Source organism: Amblyomma mixtum, chromosome 3 (assembly GCF_055824585.1).
Source record: "Amblyomma mixtum isolate Tamu chromosome 3, ASM5582458v1, whole genome shotgun sequence".
Taxonomy (NCBI): Eukaryota; Metazoa; Arthropoda; class Arachnida; order Ixodida; family Ixodidae; genus Amblyomma; species Amblyomma mixtum.
In genome coordinates, this window is record NC_143014.1 from 372,843,801 (window position 1) to 372,858,892 (window position 15,092).

The 15,092-nt window shown below is 46.9% G+C and overlaps 1 protein-coding gene across 2 annotated transcripts in view; it reads left to right on the forward strand.

Moving 5' to 3' along the window:
- Positions 1–15,092, forward strand: part of Sin1 (SAPK-interacting protein 1) — an 85,769-nt gene that overhangs the window by 1,074 nt on the left and 69,603 nt on the right. The gene's annotated exons all lie outside the window — the stretch shown is intronic.

The following is a 15,092-nucleotide window of genomic DNA, read 5'->3' on the forward strand; positions in this document are numbered from 1 at the left end:
TGTTATGCAGCCCTGGGAAATGGTGTTTTCTTGTCCTGACCCTGAGGCCCGATGCTGTCATTGATTGGCCCGGGTGCCTTATTCAAATCTACAAATGTTTTTTTTTCTCCCTCATGAAGTCACCCAAGTCCAAAGTATAGATTCAGCTTCGCTATGTAGCAAACATTTCTCTATAATGGTCTTCCTGTGGGGAAATTATAGCAGTGCAGGCTGCATCTAGCCCGAGCAGATGCGCGTGCACCACCTGATACAAAGGCACTGGTGAACTAAAGTGCGTCATGCGAGGGAAGTATGTGCAGGGGTGCCTGCAAAGGCCTAGAAGGTGCCAGCACTGCACAGTCGCACCTTGAGGAGGAGAAATATTTGCTGCATAGGGAAGCCAGCTCATCTGCAGTGGTAGTGCAGGAAGGTTTCGTGAAGAAAAGGTTGTTATGGAATGCCCAGCGCTGACAGAACCAGCCAAATGATTGCTCACAGCTGCCAAGTTGGCCTACAGATTTGCTTGTGCAGTGAAGAAGTAGTCTAGCCATGCCGTAAAAAGAAGCAGTTATTAGCTGGGGACTTGACTGCTTTGTTTTTACGAGCATGCTGACAAATACAGGGTTTATGTAGCAGAGTAAGTGGAACATCACATGCTGTCATGGTAGACGTCTGTCCAATGCCTTGTGCCTGCCTACTTGTACTTGCGTCATTCCTGTTAGGTTTTTGTTTCCTTTCGTCCTTGGAGGATTCCCAGGCAGCACCAGCTGGTGTAGAGGTATGCATGGTGCTCGTCTCATATTTTTCTCATGTTTGGCGCTGCAGTCTGCTGCATGCCCGCAAGTGTGTGGTGGTAGGCACGCTACTGGCACCAGAGGAGCCGGATCTTCGTGATGCTATAACGTGGGAGAGATCTATATGTTAGAGTGCACAGGGTCAGTCGCACTTAGCGGGAACACGGCTCTGCGTGGTCGCTCCCATGTGGAGTGGCATTGCATCTGACACGGTGAGGAATCACAGCAGAGTGGTGCACGAGAAGAGAGACCTCGACGAGATGTTTTGTGTCATCTGCCCCTTTGCACGAGTTCACTACCGGCTTGGTCGCAGTGGTGCTCCGCTTGCGCGCAGCCGCGCAGAGCAGTGTTCCCCCGCTAAGTGTGATTGACCCTGTACATGGCTAATCATGTTTAGGCCATCAAGCAGTGTCACATCTGTGCTGAGAGGTTTATATGTTGTGATAAAAAAATTGGCAGTGATTTAGCTCTGGCTAAACCTGGAGGTTTGCGAAAGCAACCAGAAGAGAGGCAATGGAGAGCGTGCGGCCCCGGCACGCTATCTATGTGCCGCCGCTACTGTGCATGCGCAACTGGTGAGCGCTGCGGTGGCACCTCTGAGTCGCCCGCGCAGCGACGATGGCGGCGTGCCAGCTGTGCGCCGTGTGACGTCACTGCTCCTCGCGCATGCGCAGTATGGCCTTTCCTCGACTCCTTGAAAAGGCTCGGCGACTCGCGTAGTGTTGCTTTCACAACAAAATGACAGTCCTATGGCTATTTTGGGCTTTAGAAACGCTGACTGCCTGCATTCTCGGAGAAGTTCAGTGTATGCATGCAAACTTTGGTAGTATTTTGCAGAATGCTCACACAAACTATTTATGATGGTGGTGAGTTTTGATGGCACAGGGGCATCTGTGGCCAAAGAGCGCCATGAGGAAAGGTGTTCTTTGTCTACTCAAGGTGTGGTTAAAGATCTGTTTCCCAAGCATTTCACCCTAGAGAAGCCGAGCACCAGACCAGGTGAAAGCTTGTACCCATGGCATCACCGATGGGTACCCAGTAGCACTGGGGACCGAACCCCGCACCTCCCGCATGCGAGGCGGATGCTCAGACCACTAGGCCACCACTGTGGTCGGATAAGCCTTTTGAAGGTTTTGGTCATCGTCTGTGGTGGTGGTGCCCAGCTCGGTATTCAACATGACAGGGCCCTTTGGTGGGACCCATGGGATGCACCTGGTTCTCTGTCTTACCTCACGCTCAGTGCTCTTTGCACTGAGTGGTGAGTGATGAGTGGCACTGCCGGGCAAAGCATTTTGCGCTCGTCCCTTGCCCCAATGCTCGGTTCTGCATCCACAGAAAATTTTGCGTGCCACCCGGGAGTCTCCCCACAATTAGCCGAATCAGACCCTAGCTGGCCATTTTTCGATAAAGGTGAAATGCTGGAGGCCTGTGTACTCTGCGAAGTCGGTGCATGTTAAAGAATCCCAGGTGGTCGAAATTTCTGGAGCCTTTCACTGCAGTGTCTCTCATAGCCTGAGTCGCTTTGGAACGTTAAACCCCCATAAATCAAATCACATCCTAGCTGGCCGTTTCCAGGTCGGCACATCAGTTTTAGCAAGCACACCGACATGGTCATTGCCATTGCATCGCCATCTTGGACAAAATATTCCTTTTAATGCAATGGCATTTAAATTTTCATTCTAGCGTTCTTTCCTGGCGTTCTTTCACGAAATTCACTGGATTTCAAAATCGGTGAACAACGGAAAAGCTGAGAGGCTGCGGCGGTATCGACATTGCTACCGGGTATGGCAAGCATAGCAGGGGGTGTCAGAGTTTCATGTGGGCAGAGGGCATAATGAATAATTTAAAACACTTTATATGGCCACGAGTGAGTTTTGAACCCGTGGTGGCGTGAACAGCTAGCTTCGCTGGCCACTGCATTCGACCATTGCGCCATTGCTGCAGCTGAACATCCTGTGCGTTTGACTGCCAGTCTCTCGCGCTGTACTTTTGGATGCGTCGGCTTCATCAACTTCCATCCATGCACTGTGGGCTCTTCACTATCGCATTGTCCTCTTAAGCTGCATTACACAGCCCCGTAAGCATTCCGCGTGTTGCTAATGGAGGGCTAACAACATTGGGAGCGGGTGTACTGCAGGGCACTGCAGAGCTAGGTACAAACACTTGATCCCCAGTGCCGCTGTGCTTCAGTGGCGGGTGCAAGAATCACTCGCGGTGCATGCGCTCACTTGCATAGTTCACTCACATGCAAATAGATCAAGGTGGCAGATTGCGGCAGTGTTTACTAAGCTGGAGTGCGCAGACATCAAACGAAAGTGCATGTTGCCGTCACTAGCATGAGGTTTCCCCACTAAGTGACAGGGTGAATGGCAACGGTCTTTTTCACACGCACATGTTAAATGTCTGTTTTGTTGTCCAGAAGTTGTACCCAAAGTTTTCTGGCATCTGCCCCGGTCTCCAGAAGTGTTTTGACAAAGGCAGTGCAAGCAGAGGGCAAGACAAAGGGGCAAACAGGAGATAACCACTGGATGGATTGAACTTGCGAGTAATGTTTGTCTGAAAACGAAATGGGCAATACAGGTCTCACATATTTTATCAGTAAAATGGGATTGGTGATTTGTGTCGCTGCTGCTTTTCTTTGTGGTAAGCCTCTGCAATTTCGCTTGTTTTGGATGCCATGCTATCTCAGTGCTTAGAAATTGACGCTCGAATTTACCAAACATTTTCTAACCCCATGTTGCACACCTGTACTAGTCTCTGTTTTACAGCTTCTTGAAGGGACGCCTCAGGTTGAGTTGGCATTTAAAAATTGAAGCTGAGAGTCTGACCTCAGCTTCAATGTTCCAACTCGGCTTACCGGCGCTGGTGAGTAGGGCTGTCGCACATGGGAAAAGGGGATTTATTTCCGGTGTTGGTAGTCTCGGTGCCGCTGGTTACTTTGCTCGTGACATCCTCCTGTGATGAGCAAGGTGCGGTGGGTGTTTATGGCTAGGTATAAATTTGTCCCATGAGCTTGGCAAGCGGCATGGGTCTCGCAGCTTCTTCACTGTGGAGTGGAAGGCGGTGGTTTCTCTGCGTACATGGCTGTCTTGCACTCCGTCAAAAACAGCGGGCACTTCCACTCCACTGCTAGCAGTTTCGAAAAGGGTGATGACGAGGTCTGCCTGTGTAGGAGTCCAGGTTTTTGTCTTTTACATTTGTTTCTCTCCTCTTTGGATCGGTACAGCTTTGCAGGCTAGGAAGGTAACCACGGCAAAACACATTCCAGTTGGTGTGTGTTGATGGATTGCAGCATTCTCATGATAGAGTTCCTACTTTCGCTCAAATCTGGGCTAGAAAAAGCCAAAAAATTTCTAGCCCATGACTTTTCAAAGGGGAGATGACTAAGTGTTCTTGGTGTGGACCTCTCGAGTTCGAGTCAAGCGACTGGACAACCATCAATATGCCGAGAAAGAACCATAGAATTGATTTTCACTGAAAACAAAAATTTGAAGCAGCAGCCGTGTGAGCACAGCACACAATGCTGCCACCAGCTGCGGTTTCAGGAAACTTGCTGCACGATGGAACATGTTGTGCATGAGTTTGCCGGTTTGACTCTCAGATGCAGCAACAGCATTTCACTGGTGGCGAACATCACGTGTGGGCTGAGTTGTAAGTGTACGTTAAAAAGCCCGAAGGGGGGTTTAAGCAAATCCGAAGTTCAGTATTACTACAGTGTGTAGACTGCCATTGAAGTAATAAGCTGCATGACAGGCACCAGCAACATTTGAAATCAAAACTGTTTTATGGAAGGGGCTCTATGGCTTTTCTGATTTTGCAGAACAACAGTTTTTTAAAGCAGAGCGTGAAGAGAATTGCTGTGAACATGATTTCCGAGAGAAAATTAGTATTGATAGAACATAACATGTAGCCACCTACCGTAATAAATTTACTTATCACCTGATCACTTGCAAGGTATTAGTAATGCGCAGGAGTTCTACAGGAGTTCAGCTGATGGTCAGCTGCACTAATTAGCCGTTTTCTTAATTGCTGCAAGTTACAAATTGGTAAAAGCTTTGGAGAACTGGTGTGAGGTAAAGTGTTTCGTACAGCTTTGTCTACAGCATGCAACAGGGAGGCTCAAACTGGGTTCCACAGAACTGAGATTCTGCGGAGCACTTTTTGAGTTGTTGAGCAAGACACGGCTTGCATGGCTTGTAGCCATGTCTTGCTGTGCAGCCTGTCTTTGTAAATGAATTCGGTCATTTCTTGCTGCATGCGTGTCGGGCAGGACGGTACAGAAGCTGAGATGACCAGGCTGCTTTTGAAAGTGACTGTGTGTTCCCCAGGATGCAATTGCACCCACACTTTTCCCTGCCGTACTATTGCCCACTTTATCCCCGTGAAAAAAGGGCCGAGTGGGTCAGGGTTGATGGGCTTGGACAGGGAGTTAGGTGGGTGGATGAGATGTAGTGTGGAATTTGCAGGGATAAGGTGGCCGCAGTTGGCACAGGGCAGGGTTAATTGGAGAAGTATGGGAGAGGCCTTTGACCTGCAGTGGGCCTAGTCAGGCTGATGATGATGGTCATGAGATGTGCTTTCGGATGCCTCTCACCTTCGTCCATTTGCCCCTGTTGGGGAATGTGCTGCGGCAAATGTCTTCACCCTATCCAGTTTCAGTCTGCTGGGAAACATTCTGTTGCCAAGTTTTGCAGCTGCATGGCGGGGCAGCAGTTACTCAGACATTCATGCTGGAAATCTGTATCATTTGATTCAACCATGGGAGACAGGTATGGGCGATTTGGCAGGGGGGGGGGGGGGGGGGGGTAAGCGAAATGTGAGCGAGGTTCACCAGCAATGTAACAGAAAATGTCTCTATACCCGCAGAGTTTACAAGATATCAAGCTCTCAACGTCTTAAGCGATACAAGTTGACGTGCTCATAATGCGAGTATACCAGTTGTAACATCAGCAGTCAAGGTGCAACTGGCCTTTAAGCCACAGGTTGGCCCTTTAGGTGACTCTTCCCAACACAACCTTTGGTGCATGCAATATACTGGGTGTTTCAGCGAACACTTTCAAAAATTCCTCCTTTTCGAGAAAAAAGTCTCTTCAGGAGCAAGCTGTCAGGTGTCGTGGATGTCAGTAATTGTGTGAGAAATGCTAATTAGCTAGCCTAGTTAACAAGTATTTACTAATGAACTTTGCAGTTAGCCAACTCTGGAGGTTATTACCAACGGTGAATTCGTAGTCACGGAGGAGATGATTCCATATCAGGTTTTAGAACAGAAAAAGTCTCACTTTGAAGCCCTGCTGTACGAGAAAATGTGTTCTTTCCACATGAAACTGAAACTCGGCACTTGAGGAGCACCGGAAGTCAGCGCAACGTCCGCTGATGACGTTCCAGTGGCTGCAGCGCCCGATTCAAAACGTCCGTGCTAATTTCCCCGCCTAGGGAGCCTCAACACTCAGTGTAGACAGCTGCCAGCGTTATCTTTTGCTTGTCAAAGAAAAAGGATTGTCATCCCCAACTGCGCAACCCCTGATGGGTGCTGCCTGCAGTTTTCTTTCTCTTTTTTTCTTTCCACCACCTTTAGTGGGGCTACCAGGTGAGCTAAATGTGAGGTGTCACCATCTGTTCATTTGTTTACTAGGTTGAGCTGTTGTTCATGTATAATCACTACGTGTTAGGATGCTCATCAGCGAAAATTTTTCTCTCCTCGGCAAAGAGGGCTTGCGCGGCAGTGGGTGCGTACCATTAGGCATTGTTTTTGCAGCTTGTAATGCCAGTTTCAGAAAAGGCTTTGAAGTTTGCCTTTGAGGTGCCTGTTTTGGAAGTACACGTGCAGCACAGCCATCGCACTGCCACCGTCTCAGATTGTTTTAAAATGTACGGAAGTGTCATCTCGTCCATATAAAGGATGAAAACTTCAACGCCACAGCATCTGGATTGTGGGACTGGCCACGCAACTCTAGTGCTCCGTTGCTGAGAAAGTTGGCTTTGGGTTCGCTTATGTGGAGCTGTCATTCAGACTGTATGCTGCCCTGCACCCTGGCTGTCGTGTGCCTATCATTCCACATCCACAGTAGACTCTCGTTAATTCAAACTTCAGGGGACCATACATTTTTGTTTGAATTATCATAAGGGCACAGTAATATAAGACTGAATGCAATAGCTGTATCAATATCTTTGGAGCCGCCGCGGTGGCTCAGCGGTTATGGTGCTCGGCTGCTGACCCGAAAGACGCGGGTTCGATCCCGACCGCGGCGGCTGGAATTTCTTTGGAGGAGAAATTCTAGAGGCCCGTGTACTGTGCGATGTCAGTGCAGGTTAAAGAACCCCAGGTGGTCGAAATTTCCGGAGCCCTCCACTACGGCGTCTCTCATAGCCTTAGTCGCTTTGGGACGTTAAACCCCATAAACCAAACCAAACCAATATCTTTGGACACAAACTGTATTTTGGATCTATTTCTCTATGCAGGTGCAGCTAAATGCTTTAGCACAGCATAAAATATGGGTGAGAGGCAGTGCTAAGTTTGTTTACTCAAGTGTGGGCAAAAAAGATACCAATAATGCTCTGGTTTTGCAGTAGAGTAAAAACCTCAAGGGATGAAGAAAAGGTCCAAGTCATCTGATCTGAAAGTCGAATGGCTACAAAAAAATCTTAATGAAACACTTTTGCACCACAGCAAATTTAACTGATGAAAAAATAGGCAGTGGTTGTCTGCTTTTAAGTGATAAACTGCGCGGCAACGGACAGTGTTTCACAATTCCATCATTTTTTAGTGCATGCCTCCTGTCGGAATGTCAAGATGGAACTGCTCCACGACAGAAAGGCCGTTCGCGGCCTCCTTCATAGGTGCGACGCAGTAGCGGTGGGGTCTCCTCACATGCGGCTGTGTTCATGTAAGGAGGCCTCACTACTCAACGAGCAGCTCATAATGAGCACACATTATTGACGCACAGGGCCACACAGACGGACGCAAAGGCAACACGCATTTGCGGCGGAACAACGAGGCACCTGCTAAAAGAAAAGACCAGCGACGCGCCAGTTAGCGTCCAAACAGGCGCACAGTTGGGCTTAGTTCGCAGACGCACGTCCGGAAGCCGCAATCATTGCGAGCTGGTAGCTAAGCTCAGAAAAGGAAACTATGCCATGACGGGGCAACTCCGATTGACGCGGCCAGGCCGCGTCAGAGTTAACCAGTTGGAGGGGCCAGATTTTCAGTTCACGCAGCGCTGCAAAAACTCATCCGACCTTGGTCGCCGCTCTGTCACACACCGAGAGTGTCAGGGCCAGACAAAAAGTTTGAATTAACCGAATCTAAGAGAAATCGCGGTAGAAATGAAGCTGCTTTAAAATACATTGACAATAATAGCCAGCCAACCAAAATTTTGAAATTTGTTTGAATTAACCTAGAGGATAAATTATCCGAGTTTTAATTATCGCGAGTGTCCTGCAAGTCGACACTTCATTGTTTTAAGGCCACTGGATCAGTCCGTATTCAGAAAAGGAAGCAACCAGCCAGTGCAACTGTGAAACACATTGAGCCAGTAGGGCTCTTGCTCGGAGGCCATTTTCAAGACTAAGCTACCACTCGCAACGTGTGTTTTCACCAGGAGCTGACACCAAGTGGCTTTTAAAAAAGGCTCAGCCTTGGCAACTGGTGCCTGATTCAATGCGGCAAAAAGCATGAATTCGCCCACAGAGCATTTTGACTGACGAGGCTCAGTTTTGCAGGGATTCGAATGTTAATTTGCAGAGCTACCATTATTGGCGCGCAGTCAGAACCCTCACTGGCTACGTCAACGTAAGCACCAGGTAAGATGGTCAGTAAATGTGTGGTGTTGCATTTATGACGGCCGTATTGCTTGTCTTTACTTCATTGATGGAAACCAAAATGTGGCTCCAGCATGACAATGCAATGAATTGGGCATGGTGGAACCACAGTCTGGCCTTGTACAGGTTTGCCCATTTATCACCCTCGGATTTCTTCCTCCAGGACATGTTAAAAATAAAACTGTGCGTCCCTCGTAGCCTGAGTCGCTTTGGGACGTTAAGCCCCATAGACTGAACTGAAAATAAAACCGTCAAGATGGAATCGGCCAGCCTCCAAGATCTGAGGCAGTGGTTAAGAATATCGCTTGAAAACATTTCCAGACAGATGCCTTTATCTGCTGTGAATGCCTTGAAAGACCGCCTTCTTTGTGCATCGCAATGGACAGTAAAAATTGTGTGTTGTAGTTCCATATGACATTCCTTTCCTGGAATAGTGCCCGAATCGAGCTGCAACCAACTGAAGCATTGAAATGTGCGAATTTTGTTGATTCATGTTTGGAATAAGACTCGGAACTGCTAGCGAGACATCCGAGGTCAAGATTTCCTAATAATGGACTACCACATCTTACAGCAAATGAGACATGTCTGCTCCCGAAGGCAGCAATAGTACAGAGGCAGCTGCTCCAAAGCAACATCATGTTACAGTGCCAAAAATTTTCCAGCTACGCATTCATGCTCATCCTGTCAAGTTAATGCCATATAAAAGAAAGATATCACATAACGCATGTCAAGGCACCTGCATCGCTAAGCAGAACTGTCACAGGAGCTTTATTCCTTGGACAAAGGCAGTGTAGTGGGAAAGAAAAAAAAAGACTGCTTCCAGAGGTAACTGCACAGGCAGAGTGCCAGGCCAGCGCCTATCATGGTTCTCAAAATAGACTGTCGCATTGTTGGTGATGGGTGATGACTAGAGGCCGGATTTTTAGGCACTAAAAAGCACGTTTTAGGCGCCATAAATAGGCGGCTAAAATGGCATTTTAGTCACCTAACAGAGAAAAATAGGCACTATAAACTTTATCTAAAGTGCACACAGTTCCGAACTTCAGCGCGCAATATCTGCCGTAAAATAAAAGAAAAACACAGCAGGGATGATTTGGGACCTTAAGCAAGGTGCGAACATTAGAAGCCGTTTTTTTTAAGGCTGTCGCGCAACTTTTCGTGCAATACACACGCTTCAGCTGAGCAAAAGGGGCGGTTACCAACCCTTTTAAAACACTTTGGTATACCTCGAAACAAACAATTCGCTTGTCATGTACAAAAGTAGAAACAATGAACACCTTAACAGGAGGCCATGCATTTAGAAATTGATAGAAACATTGTCAATTCAAAGCATCTGACAAATGAGTTCAGTCTTCGCTCACACAGAAATTGAACTTATTTATTGCAGGCATACACGATGCTTCTACATTAATAAATATGTTGTCATTTGTGTAAACAGTGTTTTATAGTTTGTGGCTTCATGTGTCTGGAGCCAGGCGACTATCAAATGGTGCTTGCCATTAGAAGGGTCTGGAAACCATAAATACGAGATGCTAGAAAATGTTACACACAGTGCTGCTTGATGCAGAATATGCCGAAAAGAATCGTAGTTCAGCACGGGCCTACGTACATCCACAAGGATCCACGGTAAAATAAACGTCATCCATCTAGAAATCACTGTTAAAGCTATGGAAGCAGTAGCAGACAAGCACCATCTCCAGGTTGATGGACTCAGATTTTTGCCTCTTATCAGTAAGAACAAGCTTGTATGCTGGAAAGGAACGCTCAACATCAACGGATGTTACAGGAATGTGCTTGTCCTTAGGAACATTTGATGGCTTTACACTGTTCACTATCATAGAATGTTCACCGGTAAGTACTCCTGAAATTTGCTTGAGGACTGAGAACCCCTAGTTTTTGTCCAAGACGGACTGAAGCTTTGTGCGGATTTTCTCGGCAACTTCTCCGTGAGGAACAGCAGCGATTCGTTGCTGCACATTCTCAATTAGTCCCATGTTGGTAGTGAGCATTACACCCCCACATTCCATTTTTTTTTATAGTGCTCGCAAGAAAAGTGAAGTTAGCGCACAAGTACGCAAGGTCTCCTTGGAGGTTGTCCTGAGAGAGGGCAGCTTGAGCCCTCCTGACTAGAGCACTCTCGTCACCTGTGAAACTGTTTATGACTGTCTTCAAGTCAGAAAAGTGGTAGTTGTAGTATTCAACGGCTTCCAGCCACGTTCCCCAACGTGTGATGATAGGCTCCGGCGGCAGAGGCACTTCCGGCAACTGCTCTTTAAACGCGCACACACGAGAAGGCGCTTTCAAAAACACACCCTTGACTGAAGCAATAAGTTCATTAACGTCCTTGAAGTGCTTTCTGAGTTCTTCACAAATACGGTGCAGCACATGCGCTAGGCGGGTGACATGGACCATGTGCGGGTAGAACGGCTTCAGCAGAAATGCGGCCTTGTGCATATAGGTTGCTGCATCCGTGTAAAGAAGCAAAACCTTGCTGTCTTCCACACCATTTGGGTAGAGCACTTTTAAGGGTTGGTTAGCAAAGTAGGCTATAGTTTCCCCATTGGTCCTCTCCAGAGGCTTAGAGGATACAAGGAATGGCCTTGCCACCTCATTGGATTCAAGCTTTCCTGCTGGGAAGTGACCAATAAACCGTCCCTTCATCTACGGAGATCCAAATGCAGGAGTCGCCGATCTCATCTCGTATCTTTCCAAGGGTTTCTTCATACAGAGGTCTGAGGTAGTTTTTTCGCAGTGTAGATTCAGATGGCACGTTCATATTGCAGTACTTCTGTAGGAACTGTGTGAATACCGGATTTTCGATTTTCGTCCATGGAATGTTTGCAGCCACTAAGGCCTTGCATAAATCAGTGCAGAAAGGATTTTTCCGATTGTCCTTAAAGGCTTGTGTCAAGAACGATTGCCTTGAGGTTGAGGGCTTCTGGCGTTGGACATTTGCCTGGTGTCCTGCAGTTTTTTCGTGCCGGTTCAGATGATACTTTCTTTCGCAAGGAATCTGCGAGAAAAACGTGCGGATATCTGCTACAAAGGATATAAAACATACTAATAACTAGGGCGTGAAGAGCTGAGCCTTTGGGCTATAATATGTACGAGGGCAAGACGCAAATTTCATAAAAACACAGACAATCTACTTGAATTAGCGGCACGCTGTAAAATAAACGTGGTGAGGAGTTGCAGTGGAACGAGTCACAAATTTCGGATGATTCCAATAAATGATTCCATAAAACACGTCTGTTACACGTGCTCACCTTCTTTCCGCATGGTTGGCAGAAGACAGTTTCACCATCTGCAGTGTAGCATGGGGAATCAGTAGTCCATTGCTGAATCAATGCGCTCTTTGAGGTCTCCTTTCGGCATGGCTGAGAAGCCCGGTGCAGATCCCTTACCACTTGAAAATAACGACTAACGAGGCGTGATGCGTCAACTCGTGATGCGCCAGCACCTCTTCTGGTGCTTTTGTTAGCAGTACATTGCGCCATCTGGCGAAGAGCAAAGAAACCATTTTGATTTAAGGATCGAGGGAATATGGCGCGGGAGCAACGCCAGAAGAGTGGCCTTCATGCAAGCATTAAATAAACATTGTTTGAGTCATTTACTCTATGGTTTGAGTGCACGAATGCGTTTTCGTATGCACGCACGACTGCCAGCTGTCTAGTGTGGCCTGCTCCAACAAGATACCGCCAAATGCCATTTGATGAAGATGGCATGTGGCTGGGGCACAAGGAACGAAAATAAGGCCCAGGTGGAAATTTTAACCAGTTAAACTGTTTCCAGCATGTTTATGGAACATTTTACAGTTGGTTTCAATTGGAACCAACTGGGAATTATTTGGACGAACCTATGACTTACTCCATATACTTTCCAAAATGTGGTGCCATCTGGTCAACTACCACTTTAACAGCCAAAGTCATCAACAAGCTGCCACGATAAAATGGCAGAAAATAGGAAAAAGGTTGCTTCAATATTTTCGGCTGACGTGGTTGTCATTGTGTACAAAGCTGGCATAGGTGCAGTTTTCACCACAGCCAACTAATGAGGTCATCTAATGTTGCCACGTGTGTGTTCTACTCAAAACCGAAATGGATTCAAAAGCAAACAGAATCTGAAAGCAAAACCACAGTGTATTTCAGGCCCCTTTTCTGTAAAATAGGGCATTTTTAGGCACCGACGTCGGAAATAGGCATTTATAGGCACTATAAAAAGAGTATTAAACATATTGTCAACACCTAATTCATGCTCATATGTAAAAATGGTGCACCTACGAAGCGTTGTAAAAAATAGGCATTTGCCTAAAATCTGGTCTCTAGTGATGACTGTCCTTTTTCGTGTGCTGAGCGGTGAAGCAAGAAGCTTAGCATTTGTCGTAGACTAAGCTGAGCGTGGAGGCTACCAAGCTGGAGAAATGACCAGAGAGGTTTCGAATGGGATGCCGTAGTCGGTACAACAAGTTACCAGCGGACATTGAGTTTGCACTATACTTCCAGCGCTCCTCATATGCTTATGCGGGAAAAAAAACACCAGATTTTCCCCCGGTGGAGGGCTTTGCAGAACTTTTTCTTTGTTTTAAAAACTGGTATGGCATTGTCTCCATGGCTACAGACTCACCATTGGCAAAAACTGCCAAACTTTGCCAATTAGTTAATTAGCTAGCTGATAAGCATGTTTTTCACAACTACTGATGTCTGCCACAGCTTTCTGCTGAAGAGATTTTCTTTTTTTCTCCAAGTCTATTTTGAGAATTTTTGAGAGTGTTCGTTGAAACGCCCGTATAATGTGCCACACTTGCTGTTGGGAGAGTTTGTTTGTTTCCATGCTTGCTGGGCACAGCGCAAGAAAGAACAGAGCACAAGAACAGGACGCTGCGTCCTGTCGTCCTCCTTGTTCTTAGGCTCCATTCGTTCTTGCGCTGTGGACATGTTGAAATATGGACATTATTTGCTTCGTGATGTGTAGGATAAAAGCAGTGCTGCTTTTGATTGAATGTACTCACGTGGCAACTTTCTGGGCTAGTTTTGTAATTATTAAGCATTTTTGTCTTTAAAGTGCAGCACCTGAGTTCCTCCCAAGACATTACTTTGTGGCAGTTTGGTGTGTGGTCGGTCGCAGCAACACAAAAGGATCTGTGGCTCTGCAGCGGGCTGCCACAGTGCCTCCTTTTAGATGTAATTCCTGTATTCACTTAAGCGGTGCTCGGGACCACAACATTGAATGGGCCAGCAAGTGTTCAGGTGCCTTGAGACGTCCAGCAAAAGTAGCTGACTGGGAAGAGGAGATGCACGGCACCACCTCAGAGGCCATTTCTCTTCTATCTCCTCGCATTCTTTCGTTCTAATTTCGTGCACTTCATGGTGAAGGATGTCTTCTCTTTGCATGCATCGTCCATCATAATTTGTGGTCCTTTTGCTGCATGCGCAACTGGTGCCAAAGCAGGCAGTGGCAGGACAGAAAGTTGATACAAACTGGTCACTTTTCGCAGAGCAGCTTCGTGGTGAGGCCTTGGCTTTCAGAGAACTCTGAGCCCCCATTGGGTACGAATGGTGGTGGGGCAGGAACTGTCAGTGGAAATGCCTTCGCTTCAAAACGAAGTAAGGATATGGTCTCCGTCTGATCCCCTTGTTCATTCCATGTGCTGGCTTGAATCATTTGGTGGCAGGTTGTGCTTCTTTGTTTTGTCTCTTTTTAGGTCAATTTTCTGCTGTCATTTGAAAAGTATGGTAATCCTCCTTTGCAAATACTTAAGCTTAGTCTATGGGTTGTTGGGCTTGTGGCAACCATTTTATTGAGCATTTCTGCTGTCATGTATAGAAAGCTTTCCTGTTGTTTGGAGGCCTTATTTGGTGTGATGGACGTGCTGCAGCATGTTTCTCCAAGACTTTTGTTCCGTCTTCTTCTGCTGTCACTGTCTTAGTTGTAGCCAACAGAGGACATGTTCACCGGGATCTGACTGAATGTTGAGAGACAGTGCTGCATTTTCTTTTCTATCGCTCGCTTCACGTTTGACAACGGCACTCACTGTGCACAGTCCGGAACATAATAAGATAGTTTTTTTTTTTTTGCTGCATAATTATTCAGCTTGTTTTTTAGAAACTTCACAAAGGTCAAGAACAAAAACAAGCTGCGTAATTATGCAGCTTGTTTTTGTTCTTGACCTCCGTGAAGTTTCTAAACTTCCTCACCCCCTTCTTGTCATCTTGGTATAGCACAGTTTCACTGAAGTTGTGCGCTAATTGCCGAGCAGCTTGAAATTTCAAGATTTCGAGGCACTTGTGAGGGGCAGCGTAGTGGGCTCTGGATTAATTTCCACCACCTGGGACCACACCAGAACATGCACCGTAATCTCAGCATATGGGCGTTTGGGGATTTTGCCACCACAGAAATTTGGTCGCTGCTTCTGCTGAGCAGCAGAAGGCCATAGCCACTGAGCCACCCATGTTAGTGCAGCAGCGTAGCTAGGAAGAAAAGCTGCACAGCTTTTTAAGAATC